The 20,246-nt window shown below is 36.8% G+C and overlaps 1 protein-coding gene across 1 annotated transcript in view; it reads left to right on the plus strand.

The window, feature by feature from the left end:
• The window catches only part of ARIH1 (ariadne RBR E3 ubiquitin protein ligase 1), a 117,538-nt gene that overhangs the window by 11,907 nt on the left and 85,385 nt on the right, over positions 1-20,246 (plus strand). The gene's annotated exons all lie outside the window — the stretch shown is intronic.

Consider the following 20,246-nt stretch of genomic DNA (forward strand, 5'->3'; position numbering starts at 1 on the left):
CTCCATACTGGGAGCCCGAGGTAGGACTCGATCCCGGGACTCCAGGATCTCGCCCTGGGCCAAAGGCAGGTGCCAAACCGCCGAGCCACCCAGGGATCCCCTAAAGATTTTATTTTTTTGAAGTAATCTCTACACCCAGTGTGGGGCTTGAACTTAAAACCCCAAACCTAAGAATTGTAGGTCCTATCTACAGAGCTAGCCAGGAGCCCCAAGTGCTCCTCTTTTTTTACTTATTTTTATGGAGCCACATTTCCTTTATTCTTCAAATAAAACAATGTATCAAAGAGTAGTGCCTAGGTGCTGCAATCAGTTGAGTGTCTCTGACTCTTGGTTTCGGCTCAGGTCATAAACTCAGGGTTGTGAGATCCAGCCCTGCTTTGGGCTCCGTGCTCAGGGCAGAATTTGCTTGGGATTCTCTCTCCCTCTGCCCCTCCTGCTTCTGCTCTCTTTCTAAAATAATAAAATAAATCTTAAAAAACAAAAACAAAAACAAAACAAAAACCGACACATCCAAGAGACTGAAAGCAGAAGTAGATAGGAGAATCCAGCTGTTTTCTATTTAGCCAGTTATTAAAGAGGCTTTGAAATGTGAAATAGTGTACTCTTCCCACCATCTTTTTTGTGTTAGAACATATAATTTATTTTCATATGTGTTTTTTGTGTTAATCTCTAATGGGATCTGTTACTGTTAATGAGTTAAATATTTTAAAAATTCTGTTTCAGTAGCTAACATGATAAATATTGATAGTTATAACTCCCATAAATAAAGCTCTTTGGTGTCAATAATTTTTAAGGTGAAAAGGAATTGTGAGGTCAAACAGGTTGAGAATTACTGCTTTGATATTCTGAAATATTTCTGAATCATTAAGAAAATGTCATGTAGGGGCAGCCCTGGTGGCTCAGTGGTTTAGCGCTGCCTTCAGCCCAGGGCCTGATCCTGGAGACCCGGGATAGAGTCCCACGTCAGGGGACTCCTGACGTGGAGTCAGGACATGGGAGTCCCTGCATGGAGCCTACTCCCTCTGCCTGGGTCTCTGCCTCGGTATCTGCCTCTCTCTCTCTGTCTCTCATGAATAAATAAATAAAATGTTAAAAAAAAAAAAAAAAGGAAAAAAAATGTCATGTAGGCTTGCAAATAGGTAAATATGACTAACCACATTATTTGAATTCATTTTGAATTAGCAGTAGTTTATAAATTAAAAATTAAATACTGATTAATCAGAAACTTATTTATTATTAGCTATGTTAGATTAGATACCCTGGGAGGTATTAACAGAAGTCGTCACCTCTGTTCTTAAATAAAATCTAGGAAATCGGAATCTTAAGATATGACTAGTAGGGGCAAGATGTTGGAAATGGCAGGCTTAATTTTTTCAAGGAGGAGCTAGCAGAGATACCACTCAACATATTCTACTTGTTAACTTGTCTATGCCTTGATTTTTTACATTAGAATAAAAGCTGTGTGAGAGTAGGACTTTGTTTTATTCATCGCTGCAGTCCAAGTGCCCAGAATGGTAGCTGGCACATATTGGGTCCTTAGTAAATATTTCTTACGTACTTTATTTCCAAGCCATTTTTGAAGAATATTTTGCTATGTGTATACTAGGTTGTAGTAGTTTTCTTTCAGTACCTTACAGATTCTGCTGTTTTCTGGCTTCCATTGTTTGCGGTGGGAGGAAGCTTAATGAAGTCTTTAATATGAGTATTTGTGATTTTTTTTTTTTTTTTTTACTTTGTGTCTAGTGATTTTCTTTGCGTTTATCTCTTTGGGTTTTCAGATCCTTTTGACTCTGTAGGGGTGATGTCTTTGTCAATTCTGGAAATTCTCAGCTCTGCCTTCATCTCATTTCCTTCTGATACTCCATTTACACATATATTAGAGCTTTTTGTTACGTGCCATATGTGTTCCGTGCTCTTTTGTGTATCTTCTCTTTTCTTTGCTTCAAATTGGATGATTTCTACTGATTTATCTTCTGGGTCTCTAAATCTGTCTTTTCCTTTGTCTGATCTGCTATTAAACACCTAATTAGTTCTTAATTTCCAATATTGTATTTTTTAATTCTGGAGTTTCCATTTGATTCCTTTTTATAGGTGCTGATTTTCTGGTGACTTCTTTTTCATCTGTTTTCTCCAGCAAAATAATCATTTATTCTTACAAGTTTTGTCAGCTAACTGCAGTAACTGTTAGTCTCTTCATAAGCTTTTTTCTTTCCCTCTCGGCTTTCAGTCATGTGTTCCTGTCATTTGACATACCTTTGCTTGCATGCCATATGTTGGGTATAATGTATTTTAGAGATTCTGGATGATGATGGATTTCTCCAGAGGATTTTCATTCTTCCTTCTGCTTGGTGGCTAGAGTGGTGAATAATGACTTTAATCCAGGCAGGCTAAGTTCTAGCTCCAAACTGTTCAGTTTCAGTCTCTCTCATCTACCTGTGGCCCTTAGGAGGCTTCAACTAAGAACCTGCTGTCTTCTCAGCAGTTACTTCCCTAGGGATTTCAGACTTTAATCACTGACTCCCAAGACTGCTGGAAGCACCACTCTGGTTTCAGAGACTTTACCTTTAGATTTTTAGTCTTGGCCCCTTATTTAGTCCAGGGATTCAGCAGATGTCCTGAGGGAAATACCAACCATGCCTCCATTTCTTGAGACACTCCCTTAAGTCTCACTGTTAGTTCCTTTTTTTGCTGTAGTAAGTTCCCCCAAACTTAATGACTTAAAACACAAATTCATTATTCTGAATGTCAGAAGCCCAAAGTGGGCTTCACGGGGCTATCTCACCCACTTTTTCACTTCTGAAGGCTACCTGCAGTCCTTAAGTTTGGGGCCTCTTACTTGATCTTCAAAGCCAGTAGCATAGCATCTTCAGATCTCTCTGATTCTTCTATTTTGCCCCCTTATCTTCCACTTAAAAAAAATCTCACAGCGTTTCTTTCACTTTTTTTTAATTTAATTTTTTATTTTTAAATAACACGGGGCTTCAACTCATGATCCTGAGATCAAGAATCACATGCTCTACTGACTGAGCCAATCAGGCACCCTGTACTTCTTTCACTTTGAATGTGACTCTTTGATTATACTTGGTTGACCTGGATAACCTAGGATAATCTATTTTAGGATCAGCTGGCTACCAGTTTAGTTCTATCTGCAACATTAATTACTTTACCCTTACTATGTAATTTAACACTCAGAGATTGCAAGTATTAGGATGTGAACATCTTGGGGAGGGGGGGGACCACTATTCTGTTTCCCATTAGCAGACCTCTGTCATAGATTATCAATCCTCTGCTTGCTTCCAGAGTTTTTAAGTGCTCCCAGGTAAAAGCCACCACATTTGTAAAATCACTAGTTCCTTTAGACAAATGATATCTGGGCATTATCTGGCTTTTGCAGTTCTGGATGGGAATGCTGGTTTACTTCTTAGCTGTTCTACTTGAAAAGGGAACAGTAAATATTTAAAAACTCAATATATTCTTTAGTCTATGGGATTTGTCTTAGTGGTTTTTGAAGCCTGCATACCATGGAAGCAAGCAACTACTTTGTGGACTGTAGAATGCACTTTTGAACTTGGATTGCAGCCAGAAAGTATGACACTTAAATTTTTTTCTTTATTTTTCATATATTTTTTTTTCAGAAAGTATGACATTTTAAAGAGTGGAGTAAGGAATCTGTGATTGAGAAAATAACAGTATGCAGGGGGAAAAAGATCTAATTTACTAATTTTTATGTAAGGAGACTCACATAGACAAAAGTGGTAATAGCTGACGTTTGTGGAAAGTGTTAGGTATTTTCACATGTGTTAATTTGTTATAAATCCAAGGGAAATAGTATTATTTCCATTATACAGATGAATTATTTGAAGTAAGAGAAGCTGAGAAATGGATTTCTGGTGGAGGTCCTTGAAACTGGGTCTTCTTGACTTTAAAGCTTGCTTTCTTTCTTTTTTAGGTTTTTATTATTGGAGAGAGAGAGAGAGAGAGAGAATGTGAGCAAGTATGAGTGGGAGGGTCAGAGGGAGAGAGAATCCCAAGTAGACTCTCAGTGCAGGGCTCAATGCAGCACTCAGTCTCACCACTTTGAGATCACGACATGAGTGGAAACCAAGGGTCAAGTTAACCGACTGTACCACTCAGGTGCTCTGACTTTAAAGCTTTTTCTGCTGTACTAAACTTTTTAAAGATTTTAGTTGGACTGTTTGAGCCAAATTCTTGTACTGTTTTCTTCATATTTGCATACAGAAACTTTACAATACTAGAATGACTTTTCATTGTAGCTAATTGACTCTGATTTTAGATGAGTCACTTATATTAGTTATCTATTGCTACATAACAAATTATCCCAATGTCTAGTGGCTTAAAACAACAAACATTTATTATCTCTTAGTTTTGAGTGGTTGTGGCTCAGGATCTCTAATGAGGTTGTAATCATTACAAGCTGCAGGCTTGGTTTATGCTGAAGAAGAGCTTTCAAGATGGCTAACTCACTGGCTATTGGTGAATAAGCCATCTCCAACACATGGGGCTCTTCATAGGGCTTTTTTAGTGTCTTCCCTCCTCCAGAAGAAGTTATCAAAGAAAGCGTGAGGTATGTTCTTATGTCTTTTTTTTTTTTTAAATATTTTTATTCATTTATTCATGAGAGAGAGAGACAGGCAGAGGGAGAAGCAGGCTCTATGCAGGGAGCCCGATGTGGGACTTGATCCTGGACCCCGGGATCACGCCCTGAGCCAAAGGCAGATGCTCAACTGCTGAGCCACCCCTTGTCCCTTGTTCTTATGTCTTCTATGATCTAGCCTTGGAACCCACTGTGAAAGGGGGTCTAAACAAATACCAGAAGGGAAGGATCATTTGGGGCATCTCGAAGGCTAGTTACCACAGATAACACGTGGAAAGGGAAGGGTAAGATATAGGGATATGGCTATGAGGCTAGATTTTAGTTATCGTATTAGGAGATTTTAAAAAATTGATGCAATTTTTTTTTTTTTTTTTTTTGGATGCTACATTTGTGAACTTGAAAGCCCTCCAAAGTGGGTTCAGGGCAGCCAGCCTCCTTTTGGGTAATACAGTAGATTTACCAAAATCAGGGATGCCTGGGTGACTCAGTGGTTGAGTGTCTGCTTTCGGCCCAGGGTGTGATCCTGGAGTCCCGGGATCTAGTCCCACATCGGGTTCCCTGCATGGAGCCTGCTTCTCCCTCTGCCTGTGTCTCTCATGAATAAATAAATAAAATATATTTAAAAAATTTACTAAAATCAGTATCTAAAAATTTCATATGTAGGGCAGCATGTATTCTAAAACTTTTTTAAGTACATAACAATCATTTTGTCTATTTAATTCACATTTTGCAAAACTCTTGTATGCTATAGTCTAGGACTAGAGTCTAGTCCTGTGTATATTGCTGTGTGACCTTAGACTAAATCAGGCTATAGTCTGAATTTGCCCTCACAAAAGAAAACATTTGTATTTGATGATTTCTGAAGTTTTTATCCAGTTATGAAATTCAAGTACAAGTGGCAAAAAGATAATTAGTGTAAGTACTTTAAGATAGGAAGCTAAAAGACCAAAGCCGCCTTTCTATCTGCTCTAATGCCACTGTCGATCTTGAACTTGTTCCTCTTAGATCTTACTGTTCCTGAGACCCTTACATCTCCCTCCCACCATGTTCTGCCAAATCAGTACCTAACTTTTACATCTATATACTCCCCTCAGTACGTGTGCTTGGCGCAGTAGGGGTATAGAGAGGAGTGGAGAACATTCCAGGGCTCCTGATGTAGGAAGTGCAGATATGTAAATAAGTACTTGATTATAAAGGCAGTAACTCAGGACCCTTCATGCTCATTTTTATCCATCTGTGACCTAATCTCAGTTATTTTCTTGTTCTGGACTTGGCCCTTGCCTGGCTTTCAAAGTGAGGATCTTAGTGTATTGCCATTACCCTGAAATCCCACAACTTACCAGTTTGTCTTTTTTTTTTTTTTTTTTAATTTTCATTCATTTATGATAGTCACAGAGAGAGAGAGAGGCAGAGACACAGGCAGAGGGAGAAGCAGGCTCCATGCACCGGGAGCCCGACGTGGGATTCGATCCCGGGTTTCCAGGATCGCGCCCTGGGCCAAAGGCAGGCGCCAAACCACTGCGCCACCCAGGGATCCCTTTTTTTTTTTTTTTTTTTTTTTTTAATTTTCATTCATTTATAATAGTCACAGAGAGAGAGAGCCAGTTTGTCTTTTGAAGAATTATTTTTATACCGGTGAGCCCTACTGTGTTTCATTGTGTTGTGTGTTGACCCACCTTCACTGCTTGGTTAAGTAAAGCCCTAACTTCCAAAGAGATTTGTTGGTTTTTAGGAAAGAAGCGAAATAATTGACTTTTGTGTGGACGAGTAGAGTCTTGTTATAACTATTAGAAGTTATTAGGGGATCCCTGGGTGGTTCAGCGGTTTAGCACCTGACTTTGACCCAGGGTGTGATCCTGGAGACCTGGGATCGGGTCCCGCGTCGGGTTCCCGGCATGGAGCCTGCTGCTTCCTCTGCCTGTGTCTCTGCCTCTCTCTCTCTCTCTCTCTCTCTCTCTCCCCCCTCATGAATAAATAAATAAATAAATCTTAAAAAAAAAAAAGAGGTTATTAGAGGCCTCTCTCATTGGCAAAATTAGAAAAATCCAAAGAACATGAAAAGGGTGATAACTGATGGAAAGTGGGGCCTTGTGACAATATTATGGTCACCACAGATTTCTCAGGAAACGCTGCATGTTTCCTCTTTTTTTAACAGGGTGGTCATCCTTTTCAGCTTATGACAGTGCCAAAAATATTCATACTTGGACTTAGTTTATATCTGAGAAAGTATACCAAGTCTTTATCATTCATGATAAGCAGTGGAGTGGAAATGGGATAGGAAAACATGCTTATGTGGAGCCTTCTTTAGCCGAGGGGTAGCCAATGACTAGGTTACAAGAGTATGCATATTATGATGCATGGTAGATCAGGCTTTTCCTAATTTGACCCCTATGTGCCTTATCTGCTATTTCTTCATACCCATCCTGGCATAGCAAAGTAACAATGTGAAGTTTTTCTTTTTGCCTTTGTAAGTCTTTTTCCTTTGCTTTTAATGCTTTCCCCTGGGATCCCTGGGTGGCTCAGCGGTTTAGCGCCGGCCTTCAACCCAGGGCGTGATCCTGGAGACCAGGGATCAACTCCCACATTGGGCTCCTTGCATGAAGCCTGCCTCTCCCTCTGCCTGTGTCCCTGCTTCTCTTTCTCTCTGTGTCTCTCATGAATAAATAAATAAAATCTTAAAAAAAAAAATCTTTCCCCTGATAAACTTTCATACTTAGACCCACCTTAAACATAATTTCTTCTTTGAATCCTTACACAAATCCTTTGTGAATGGGTCTCAAAATTTTGTACATACTTTTATTTAAAAACTCTTATCTCTATTATTTATTCTTCCACTACATAGATTTTTGCAATCCTTAAGGGTAGGATCAGCATATTAATTTTGGCATTCTCATTGACCAGCACAGTCTGGAATATAGCTGTTAAACAAACATTGATTGAATAGTCATATATGAATGAATTTTCTTATTGATTTTATTATTGATAACAATTAGTCTTGTTAGTATTCCTTTTTTTTTTGTCAATTGTTTATATTCCTCTTCACATTACTGAATTAACTCTTCATTCTCTAATATGCTTTCCGTTTTTTGTTCTTGACTGGTCATTTAAGGTCATGTTAGTCATCACAACTGTTCTCTGAAGTAGATGGCATTTTTGCTGTTTTATGGATAAGGAAATTGCGACTTCAGAGGATTTGAATAACCTGCCAAGGTTTTCATAGCTGGGGTTGGAACTCAGTATTTTATATGATTAAATAATAAAATATGTATAAATGTAAAACATGTGAATGTGATTGTCTTGTGTGCTAGGTATTTTCTGTTTGTCTCTTTAGGTCCACTATATACTTTTCTCCATCTAGCCCTGTGCTCCAGGACACTGATGTTTACAGGCTGAGTCCAGTGGGCTCTGACTTGTGACTTCATTGCTATGGCCTATGAATCCAAATAAATCATAAACAAGAATGGAATAGAGTCAGAAGGCTAGCTACTACATGCCGCATTTAACCTTTACAACCTACATGTGTACCATCCTCAGAATTTCAAGGTAGAATTGCTATTACAACATTTACTATTTTGTAGTCCAATGTAAGTAAAAACACAAAGTGAAAAAAAAAAAAACACAAAGTGTTTTAATGTTAAATAATTCCACTACTTGACCTACATTACAGAATGCATTTATACTATGCAAAGTCTATTCATGATTTATGTATAAAATTACGAACTGAGACCAGTGGTCTGCAAAGCCAAACAACATTCTTGTTGTGATAGAAGCACCAAAAGAGTTTGAAAGAATAACATTATGAAAGTCTTCCAGATGCACGAGGTAACAAGTGTTTGATATGTTTAAAGGGAGAATAGCTGACTTGACTCATTTTGCTCAGTAAGATAGTTCTTTTGTGAAGTTCTCAGAGGAGCTTATTCCTGATACCATTTAAACTAATGTAAGGAAATGTCTTTTAACCTACTGTTCATCACTAGTTTTTTTGAAGTGAAAACTTGAATGCATCTCAGATTGTTATTTAATGTGGAAAGGAAAATATGTATATAATTTTATTTACTAGTTTCACTGACTTTTTTTTTTTTTTAAGTTTATTTATTTAGTAATCTCTGCATCCAATGTGGAGCTCAGTCGCACAACCCCAAGATCAAGAGTTGTATGCTCTTCCAGCTGAGCCAGCCAGGTGTCCTTTAACTGACTTTTTAAATGTAATAATTTCAATTCATTGACCCTAAATATATTATCTTTTTTTTTTTTTAATCATCTAAATTTGTATTACATTACTACAGTTAATAGCTGGGTCCTTGGAATATGGCAGTGTCTGAAGATTGGTTTATAATGTTGCATTCCATCCTACTATAAAGTCTAAAGGGTGAAAATAGGACTTCAATATTTACAAAGATTTTTCTAGTCATCCTTAGGAATGGAATTATAAAATGTAGGAACACCTGAGTGGCTCAGTGGTTGCTGAGAGTCTGCTTTTGGCTCAGGTCGTGGTCCCAGGTCCTGGGATCAAATTCTGCATCGGGCTTCCCTCAGGGAGCCTACTACTACCTCTGCCTACGTCTCTGCCTCTCTGTGTGTCTCTCATGAATAAATAAATAAAATCTAAAAAAAAAAAAAAGTATGACGTGTAAACAATAGCTAAAGGATTAAGGTGGGGGCACTTGGGTGGCTCAGTTAGTGAAGCGTCCCAACTCTTCTCATTTCAGGTCTTGTTCTCAGGGTCATGAGTTCAAGCCCTGCCTTGGGTTCCATGCATGGAGCCTACTTAAAACAAACAACAACAAAATAATTAAGAATGGCAGTACATTTACTTTATTTCACACCAGAGTCAACACTGTTTTTGATCCATACAGTCAGATGAAAAGGGATCTTTTTTTTTTTTTTTTAATATTTTATTTATTTATTCATGAGAGACACACAGAGGGAGAGGCAGGCTCCAGGCTGGGAGCCTGACGTGGGACCTGGGTCTCCAGGATTACGCCCTGGGCTGAAGGTGGCGCTAAATCACTGAACCACCCGGGCTGCCCATGAAAAGAGATCTTAAAGGTTGTTCTGACCAACCACCTACCAAGCACTGGCTTCCTGTTAAGTGGTCCCTGAGTTGATATCTTACAGTGACTTAAACCCTCACAGCCACTTCTAGAAGTGAGTACATTTCATATTTGAACAGCTGTGATTTTGATTTTCTCCATATGTTAATAGTCTGTAGCTTTTATTTATTTATTTATTTATTTATTTATTTTTTGAACCTACCTTGTTCTAACCTTTTCTCCTGATAGCTTTTCTATGACTTTGAAGACTTGCTGAACATACTGGAGACTACCAATGCATTAAACTATATCTGGACTAACGTTTTTTTTTTTGAGGTAGAATCTAGAATAAAGCTTCTACTTTACTTATGGATTTTTGATTAGGAAAATTACTGGTCATTGGTATTTTGAATTCAGACTTGTGCTGTCTGCTCAACAAAGTTACATAAGGTGGAACACTACAGAAGCACATGTACCCGGTCAGTTAAATAAATGCAGAGAAGGCAAAGGCAGATCTACTTACTCATACCTTCATTGTAGACTTTGGACGGTTTTGTAGTAATGAGTGAATAGGTAACTCATCTTAGTGTTATTATTAATCATGTTCTATATATTTATTCTTTATTTATAAAAATAAAGGCAGTTGCTAGATAATGTTAACTAGTTAACTCTGAATAAAATGTTTTATGCTCCTTTTTTAAAGCTTTGGGGTCAGTTTAAGTGAAGAATATCCTGGAATTGAAATGCAAATTTATCTTTATGAATCAGGATTTTCTTCATTTTATGTAACCAACACAAAATTTATAAATAAGTTGCAACTTAAGGTCAATATGACTGAACTCTCCACCATAACCTTTGATTTAAAAAATAAAATTAACCCCAGTATTCTAAGACTGTTGATAAGACTTTCTTTAGGATTTAAAAAAATTGTTTGTGCATGTATTTTCATGGGTCAAAATTCAAAAGTACAAAAGATAAAGTAAAAAATCCCCTCCCTTAATGTCTTCATTACTTGGTTTATTTTCTCAGAGGCAATCACTATTATTAATATCTTCATTCTTAATATTTTTCTCTTAAAAGTAGGACCTCCACCCTTCTTTTAACTTGATTTTTATCCGTTTTTTGAGACCCTAAACATCATATTAAGATTATTTAATGAATTTCTGAGAGTGATGGGTTTTTTTCTGTCTATAAAGTTGTTTTATTAATTTAGGAACATAAAAATGCACTTTGTATTCTATGACATCTCTTGTAATCACTTTGGAATACTTAGATCTGCAAAAGTCTGAGAAAACTGAAACAGTGGTCAGGGTAAAAGCTCATCTCCTACTCATCTTTTTCTGATAGTAAAATGAGCTAGAGAGGATACGTTTTCTCTCTGAATATTCACTTTCTCCATCCCCAGCTATTGGATGTGTCAAAGTTTAGACACTTTTCCCTAGCTCACTTGTTTGCATGTGAAAGCTTGACAATTCCAGTGTATAGTAACAAATCTTTGAAGAGAGATTAAAAAAGTAGTCTCTCTCTATCTGACTGACTTCCTGGGGAGACCTCTAGTGCTCTAGCTACCCCGTGCTTCCTGATTGGGTGATGGCTGCCTACAGTTGTTTTAAGAAGGGATTAGTACTGGGATACCTGGGTGGCTCAGTTAGTTAAGTGTCATACTCTTGATACTCAGCTCAGGTGGCAATCTCAGGGTGGTGAGATGGAGCCCGGTGCTAGGCGTGAAGCCTGCTTAGGATTCTCTCTGTCCTCCCTCTGCCCCTGCCTCCCCCTCTTAAAAAAAAAAAAAAAAAAAAAGATTAGCACCACTAGACCTAATCATTTCTATAACTAAACCATATATATGAAACTTTTTTTCCAAATTACCGTAGTATGATAAAAGTTGAATCACAGTTAGGGTTATGGTAAGGATGTGGACACAGCCATAAGCTAAGGAAAAAATTCATCCAATCTGGGAATGGATCTTCAGATTCTTGCTGCTGTGTCTTTTAAGGTCATTACTCAATTAAAATGCCTTCAGAACCCTAGGATATTTGGAGTGGGGGCAGTTGTTTTTCTAAATTATGGTATTATAGTGGGTGGGAAGGAATGCTGGATGCTGAGAATGAATTTTTCAGGAATGCCTAGGTGTTTCTTGACTGCTAAAGGTCTCACATTACTTTGTAAAAATCTTGTTTATTTTAATTTCAGTATAGTTATCATACAATGTTATATTAGTTTTGGTACAGTATGTAATATAGTGATTCACCAGTTCTATACATTACTCATTGCTCATCATGATAAGTGTACTCTAATCTTCTTCACCTATTTCACCCAGTCTTCTACCCGCCTCCTCTCTAGTACCTTCAGTTTGCTCTCTGTAGTTAAGAGTTATTTCTTGGTTTATCTTCTTTCTCCCTTATTTTTCTTCGCTTTTCTGTTTTTGTTTTGTTTCTTAAATTCCACACATGAGTGAAATCATATGGTATGTCTCTAACTGGCTTATTTCACTGAGCATTAGACACTCTCACTCTCACTCGTTGCAAATGGCAAGATACCATTCTTTTTTTTTTTTTTTTAACGGCTGAATAATATTCCCTTCTTTATTTTTTCACTTATCAGTAGACACTTGGGCTGCTTTCATAACTTAGCTATTGTAAATAATGCTGCAATAAACAGAGGGGTGCATGTATCCTTTTGAATGAGTGTTTTTGTATTTTTTGGGGTATATATCCAGTAGTGTGACTACTGGATCATAAAAGGTAGTTCTATTTTTAACTTTTTGAGGAAATTCCATACTGTCCAGAGTAGCTGCCCTAGTTTGCACTCCAGCAACAGTGCAGTATGGTTCCTATTTCTCCACATCCCCTCGACCATCTGTTTGTTTCTTTTATTTTGATTTTAGCTGTTCTGGTAGGTGTGAGGTGATATTTCATTGTATTTTGCTTTGCATTTCCCTGATGATTACTGATGTTGAGCATCTTTTTGTGTGTCTGTTGGCCATCTGTATTTCTTCTTTGGAAAAATGTCTGTTCATGTTTTCTGCTCATTTTTAATAGGATTATTTGGTTTTTGGGTGTTGAGTTATATAAGTTATATAAATTCTTTATAAAATATTTTGGATACTAACCCTTTTTATAGGAAATGTCATTGCAGATATCTTTTCCCATTCTGTAGGTTATCTTTTGTTGATTGTTTCCTTTGCTGTGTAGAAGCTTTCTATTTTTATGTAGTCCCAATAGCTTAGTTTTGCTTTTGTTTCTCTTGCTTCTAGAAAAAAGTTGCTATGTGGGATGTTGGAGAAATTACTGCCTGTGTTTCTCCTCTATGATTTTTATGGTTTCAGGTCTCACATTTAGGTCTTTAATTCATTTTGTGAGTATATCTTTGTTTTGTATGGTTTAAGTCAGTTGTCATTATTTTGCATGTAGCTGTCCAGTCTCCCAACACCGTTTGTTGAATAGGCTTTTTCCCATTGCATATTCTCTGAGACTAATGGGATCTTAGATACAATGCATCAGTTTAATTGGGAACATTATGTAAGTTGAGTACTTGATTTTTTACCAACTAATACTTTAGCTGCTATGCTAGGGGAATACAAATACTGGACAACTCTTTTTTTTTTTTTAAGATTTTATTTATTCATGAGAGACAGAGACAGGCAGAGACATGGGCAGAGGGAGAAGTCTGCTCCCCATGGGGAGCCTGATGAGGGACTTGATTCTAGGACCCTGGGATCACGACCTGAGCCAAATGCAGACTTAGCCACCCACCTATAAAAAGGCATGTATAAATAAGTTAAAGTATAGTGTCACTAAAGTATAGTGACATATGTATCAATCACATATCTTACATACAGGGTTAGAGAAGGAATGCTTAATGCGGTTTTCTGGGAAGGACTGACAGTTCATGGTAGAAATAGGTCTGAAGCTGGGTTTTAAAAAATGAATAGTTAGAGCTCAATAGGCAGATGGGATAGGAGAAGCCAGCGGTCCAGTCAGAGGAATGTATAAAGGCAGAAGCTGTTAATAGTCTGGTATGGGAAGTAGTGTGGTAGGAGCTGGGGCTAGACAGGTGGGCAGTTTATGTATGAAAGGCTTTAGCCTAGTACTAAATGAGATGCATTTATCCCCTAGGACCTAGTGAAACAAATTAATGTAGAGTTAGTATTTAGAAAGACCACTTTGATGGAAGTATAGGGAATATATAAGAATAGGATGAAATGAGGAAGCAAGGAGAATAGTGAGAAGTCTGTTACAATAATTTAATCAAGAAATATTTGATGAGGTTAGCAAGGCTGAAATAGAAGGGATAGGCACTCAAGTAAATTAGGAGGTAAAATCAGTGAGAATTGGTGAATTTTATTAAGAGACAAAACAACTTAGTGGTTAAGTCTTTGACATCATATACAGAACTAAATTCAGGGGCAGCTTTGTTTTTTTTAAATCAATTTTATGACTTTGTGTCAATTTTAATAAGTTCTCTTTCCTCATCTGTAAAATGAGTAGTTAAAAAATAGTTTAGCTGAAGCTTTAAGCAGCCTTCGTTTTGTTTTCAAAGATTTTATTTATTTATTCATGAGAGAGACAGAGGCAGAGGGAGAAGCAGGCTCCCCGTGGGGAGGCTGATGCAGGACTGAGCCAAAGGCAGATGCTCAACCACTGAGCCACCCAGGTGCACCTAAGCAGCTTTCATTTAACGGATTTCCAGACTAATTGTTCCTCTCCATTCCCTCAGTAGTCAGATTTATTTGATGTCCGTGGCAGGCCCTCAGGTAGTTGACCTTCCTAGATAAGCAAAAGTAAATAACAAAAGCCTCATACCTTATGGTGCCACTTAAAAAAAAATATTTTAGGGGTAGCCCGGGTGGTTCAGCGGTTTACGCCACCTTCAGCCCCCGGGTGTGATACTGGAGACCCGGGATCGAGTCCCACGTTGGGCTCCCTGCATGGAGCCTGCTTCTCCCTCTGCCTGTGTCTCTGCCCCCACCCCCCCCGTCTCTCGTGAATAAATAAATGGAATCTTAAAAATATATATTTTAAAGATTAAAACATTTAATTTTTTTAATCTTTTAAGATTAAAGATTGTACTTTATTTATTTAGAGAGAGTGTGCTGTGCTTGCACCAGTGGAGGGAGGAGGGGCAGAAGGAGAGGGTGAGAGGGAATCTCTAGCCAACTCCTCACTGAGCACAGAGCCTGACTCAGGGCTTGACTCCACAACCCTAGATAACGTACTGAACTGAAATCAAGAGTTGGGCCCTTAACTGACTGAGCCACCCATGCATCCTGATGCTACTTTTATGAAATGTCCAAAATAGGTAAATCCACAGAGACAAAAAGATGATTGTTTGTCAGCAGCTGGGTGGGGAAAGGGAGAATGGGGAATGGCCGCTAATGGGTATGAGGTTTCTTTTTGGGCTGATGAAATGTTCTGAAATTAACGGTTGACAGATCTGTGTGTCACAGCTTTGAATATAATCAAAACTACTAAATTATACACTTTTAAAGTGAATTTTATGGTATGTGAATTTTGTCTGAATAATGTTATTGTAAATACTAATACACATGCCACGTTCACATTTCTGCATTGTTCAGAATGTCATTTTATAATTTTTCTTCTTCTAGTTTAGGGTTCCATCCAGGATCATGCATTACATTTGATTACCATGTCTAATTACCTGCTGAAGTTTTTGAGAGGATACAGTAAGAAATGTATAAGTGGTTAGATCCCTTGGAAATGAAAGGGGAAATGTTTTTCCTCAGTCTTCCTTAAACATGGGGAATGAATCTACATTATTTTATATGCACGCAAAAATAAAATGTTTGATTAGATTAAAAATGGCTTTTTTTTTACAGCTTAAGCAAGGTAGCATTTTGAGATATTAAGGTTATGTTTTAAAACTAACTTTTAGAAATTCCTTGAAGTGTTAATTGTTTGAATGGATTTGAAGTAACAGGAGGGGCTCTATATAAATTTTAAAGATACTGTTGCTAATTTTGTGTATGTTTTACTATATCTTGGTAATTGACCTAAATGACACAATTATACATTCCTTTAAGCCTCGAAAGTTATCTAGATGTGGTGCTAGCAACCATTTTTACATAGAAAGGGAAATGTAGAATGGTAAAATGCTGATAGATACTTTACTTTGTGATCCCAAGTTTACTTGAATCACGTAGGCCTTGGTATTACAGAAGCTTTCTGTGTGTAATGATTGCCTTAATAATTTTGGCATAGAGTCTTTGGATGTGAAAAATAATTTTGAATTTTTTTTTTAAGGATTTTATTTACTCATGAGGACAGAGAGAGAGAGAAAGAGAGACAGAAACACAGGTAGAGGGAGAAGCAGGCCCCGTGCAGGGAGCCTGATGTGGGACTCCATCCCAGGACTCCAGGATTGTGCCCTGGGCCAAAGGCAGGTGCCAAACCGTTGAGCCACCCAGGGATCCTCATAATTTTGTATTAAAGAATAACGACTTCTAAAGAAATTGTGTGGCATGGTTACAGAAATGTCTGCTCTGTAACTGTTGATGGTATTAAAAATACTGATTATTTTGCCTATTGCAGTGTTACTATTTCTACTTGAAATAAAGGAATAATAGGGAAATCAAAAATAGTTTGAGTATGTGTATGGGAAGATTGTAGACCTGAAGTTCAGCTATTTTGCTTAGAGAATATAGGTAGATATGTTCTCTTCTGGTTTTCCCCTTCCCTTTATATACCTTGATTTTAATTTTTATCAAGTCTGTCTATCTGGCCTTTGCCGCTGTGGCCCATTCATCTGTCCATCTGTCTGTTACAGTGCATATTGGGTACTTCCAGAAGTATGAATTCAGTGATGCAAAGGACAGGCGGGCTGCAGCAGCAAAGGTAGGACAGAATCATTCCAAAGACAAGTCATTAAAGGACCATTAAACACATATATGTGCAAGCACATTTTGGCAGCAAGTACCTCATTATTTAAGGGCACACCGATTATCCTGTAAATCTTGATGACAAGCCAATTCTGACATGACAAACAATTCTGATATATCCATTTATAAAGGGCACAGTTTTATTATTATTTTTAAACCAGAAGCTGATTTGGCACTTAGGCAAACAGAATAAATTAGTGTTTGCTACTATCTTTAAAAAAAAAAAAAAAAAAAAGGCTGAATAATAGAGGAAATAGTTAAATGGAGGATAGTATTGTTATTTGCTTGATTCAAGGACCTGGTTGATTTTCAGAAACTATGACAAAGGACCTATTTGTAAAACTGGAAGGAAAAGGAGGAGGAAAGTAAATTGATCTGGCTATGCATGTATATTTTATATATTAATATTTATTTGTATGTCCGAGTCTTGAATATTCTGATGGAAATAATCTAAATTTTCCAGGTTGTTTAACTTCTTTAAGGAAGTTTAAGGATTTCTATTTAAATATTTGTACCATTTGCTTAGATATTTGTATCCATTTGCCTGCAAAATGATAGCAATTATGACACCAATACCTAGCTGCTCTTTTTTTTAAATGCTATATTACAATGAGAGAGCAACAGCATTTTTTATATCGAATTCTAACACTAAATCAGAGGCAAGTGTTAAGAACTCAGGCAACACAATGCAAATGTTTGAAGAAAAAGAAATGGAAAGCTTACATATAAGGTAAAGTATGAGGTTGCTTACTTTTATTATTCTAGTGTTGGGTGACGGAGTGAGATTCTAGGGATAGCTGAATGATACAGATATTTGCATCATTTTATTTATTAATATGCTTCTAAAAGGAAGGGGCTGTGTTTTTCTACATAGGTTAATATGGTGCTTTTCAGGTATTCCCAAATGAAAAGACAGATACAAGTTTGTATTTGATTTTCAGTGAAGACTGCTGGGTTTTCAAAATGACTATAAAACCTAAGATCTTAAGTAGCTACTGCCCAAATTCTGGCCCAAAAGACTGAGGTTAGTAGTTAATACTATAATAAACTGTATACTATATGGAGAAGAACTAGTCTGTATTCTCTTAAATGTGGAAATGTATTTTGTTTTTGTTTTTTTCTTTGTTTTTTGGAAATGTATTTTGAAGTTTCATAGTATACCATAGTAGAAGTTTTTTAAATCAGTTGTGTTTGAAACAAGATGTTTTGGTGTTTGAGATGGCCCTTTTTTTGGTCTTTTGAAAACCTTTTTATTTTTTTGGAAACCTTTTTGATTAACTTTTTTACCTTCCTATTTTCATGTTTAGCTCCTTTTTCCAAATATATTTTATTTATTTCATGTTCTTAATAGATCTTAAATAATTAACCTATTGTAGTATGGCATATTAAAATGAATATTTGTTACTAATTCTGAATTTTAGGGACCTGGATTCCTTCTAATTCTGCCACTTTTGACATTTCAAAAGTAACTTCTACTTTTCAGGTTTTTTTCCCTTTTAAAATGCATTTGGTGGTGGTACCTTTACAAAATTTGGTTAATGTCTTTTTGAAAAGGGATTCTTAGTAATGGTGTGAAAATGGGAACTATTTAACTGGATCTAGATCATTGCTAAGATTAGTTTTTTTTTTTTAAAGATTTTTTTTTTTTTTTAATTTACTCATGAGAGATACAGAGTGAGAGAGAGAGGTAGACACACAGGCAGAGGGAGAAGCAGGCTCCATGCAGGGAGCCTGACATGGGACTCGATTCCGGGTCTCCAGAATCATGCCGTGGGCTGCAGGCGGCGCTAAACCGCTGCACCACCCGGGCTGCCCCTAAGATTAGTTTTTTAAAAAATAGTGTTCTTAGGTCAACATATGTCAATCTACAGTTGAAATGTTTTATTTTAGAAGAAAAATGAGTTGTATTGGTGCTTTTTTCCTGTTTCCTATTAAGATGGAATGTTTTTTCTTTTGTTTTCTCTTTTATGATTTTTTTTGTATTTTTTTATTGGCGTTCGATTTGCCAACATATACACCCAGTGCTCATCCTGTCAAGTGCCCCCCTCAGTGGCAAGGTGGAGTGTTTTCAAATGTTGTTGAGTTTATAACAATAGTATGTGAACTGTCTTTTTTTTTTTTTTTTTTTTTGCGCACCTCTGCTGGCAGTATTAAGAATCTTGAAATTTTTATTACACTGATAAAATATTACTTGGTTTAATTTATCATTTCTCTAAACTATCTTTTCATATCCTTTGCACCTTTTCTTAAGGAGTTCTTAATGTATGATTGTTACTGTAGCTCTTTTCTCCAACTTGTTACTTGTTCTAAAAAAATAGTGTACACGCGTGTGGTAACAAATGAAAAAGTTATTATCATCTCTGAATGATTACATTTATAATTTTAATATACCTCTGTCTTTTCCATTACCTTTTGATATTTTCTTTCCTCTTTCTTCTCTCATCTTTGACAATCCCCTCTATGCCACCTATATTTTTATGTTATTAAAGTCCTTTTGATTTGTGATCATAGCCAAGTCTTAATTTGCTCATAGCTTGATTTTTTTTTAAGTGACACTATTGAACAATGTTCGTGTTTATGACAGTTCAACGAGTATATTAGGGTTATTACTTTGTTTTTTAAAGATTTTATTTATTCATGAGAGACACAGAGAGAGACAGAGACATAAGGTAGAGGGAGAAGCAGGCTCCTCGCAGGGACCGCCATGCGGGACTTGATCCTGGATCCCGGGATCATGCACTGAGCCTAAGGCAGACACTCAACCCTGAGCCACCCAGGCATCCTACTTTATGTGTATATATATGTATGTATGTATTTACTTACTTACTTTACTTACTTGGTATCAAGGTCATTTAGATTGTATTTACTCTTCTCTTGGAGCCCTCCATCCGATTCTTCTCATTAGGATGCCCTTCCCACTAAGTTTCTTATTGTCCTCTTGAGTTGGAGCCTTTGCTTCTTAGATCTGTGTCTTTTTCTTGCTTTAATCTCACTTGGCGGGCTACATCCTTAATTTAACTCCCATGTAACTTTTCTTAAGATATTACTGGATGTGGCACTGAGTCTTTAACTTTCTAATTTGGTTGCTAGATAGGCTAGCTGAGAAAGTCTAGATTGTACTTTTTTTGAAAGATAATTGCCATCTGCACTTGCTGTTGCTAGTAAGTCCATTACTAGGACTTGATGGTTCTCATTTCTTGATGACTTTTTAATGTTTTAGCCTTATCTCTTTATCCTTGGTTGTCTGAAAAGATGGGTTAAGTGTGCATTTTCTCATTGTGTTGGGCCTTGGTAGACACTTTCAACTGGAAAATTTGTGTCCTTTTAAAGCTTTGGGAAATGAATGTATAATACTGCTTTGGTAATTTTCCTCTCTCTTCTCTTTCTGGAATTCCTGTTAGATGATTGTTAAAAAACAATGGATAGTGGCTTAAATAAAAATGATGATAAAATTATATTAGAAAGATTGGAGAGAAGGTGAATGTAAGAGTGTTGAATCTTCATCATTTTCAAGGATGGTGATAATAACATCTAAAATAGAAATATAACAACTATCTGACAAAAGTATATTATTTAGGATAAAAGTAAATACCAGAAGAAACAGTGAAAAGAATTTATTTTTTATTTTATTATTATTATTTTTAAAGATTTTATTTATTCATGACAGACACGGTGTGGGGGGGAGTACACAGGCAGAGGG

This window comes from Canis lupus, chromosome 32 (genome assembly GCF_048164855.1).
Source record: "Canis lupus baileyi chromosome 32, mCanLup2.hap1, whole genome shotgun sequence".
NCBI classification, from domain to species: domain Eukaryota; kingdom Metazoa; phylum Chordata; class Mammalia; order Carnivora; family Canidae; genus Canis; species Canis lupus.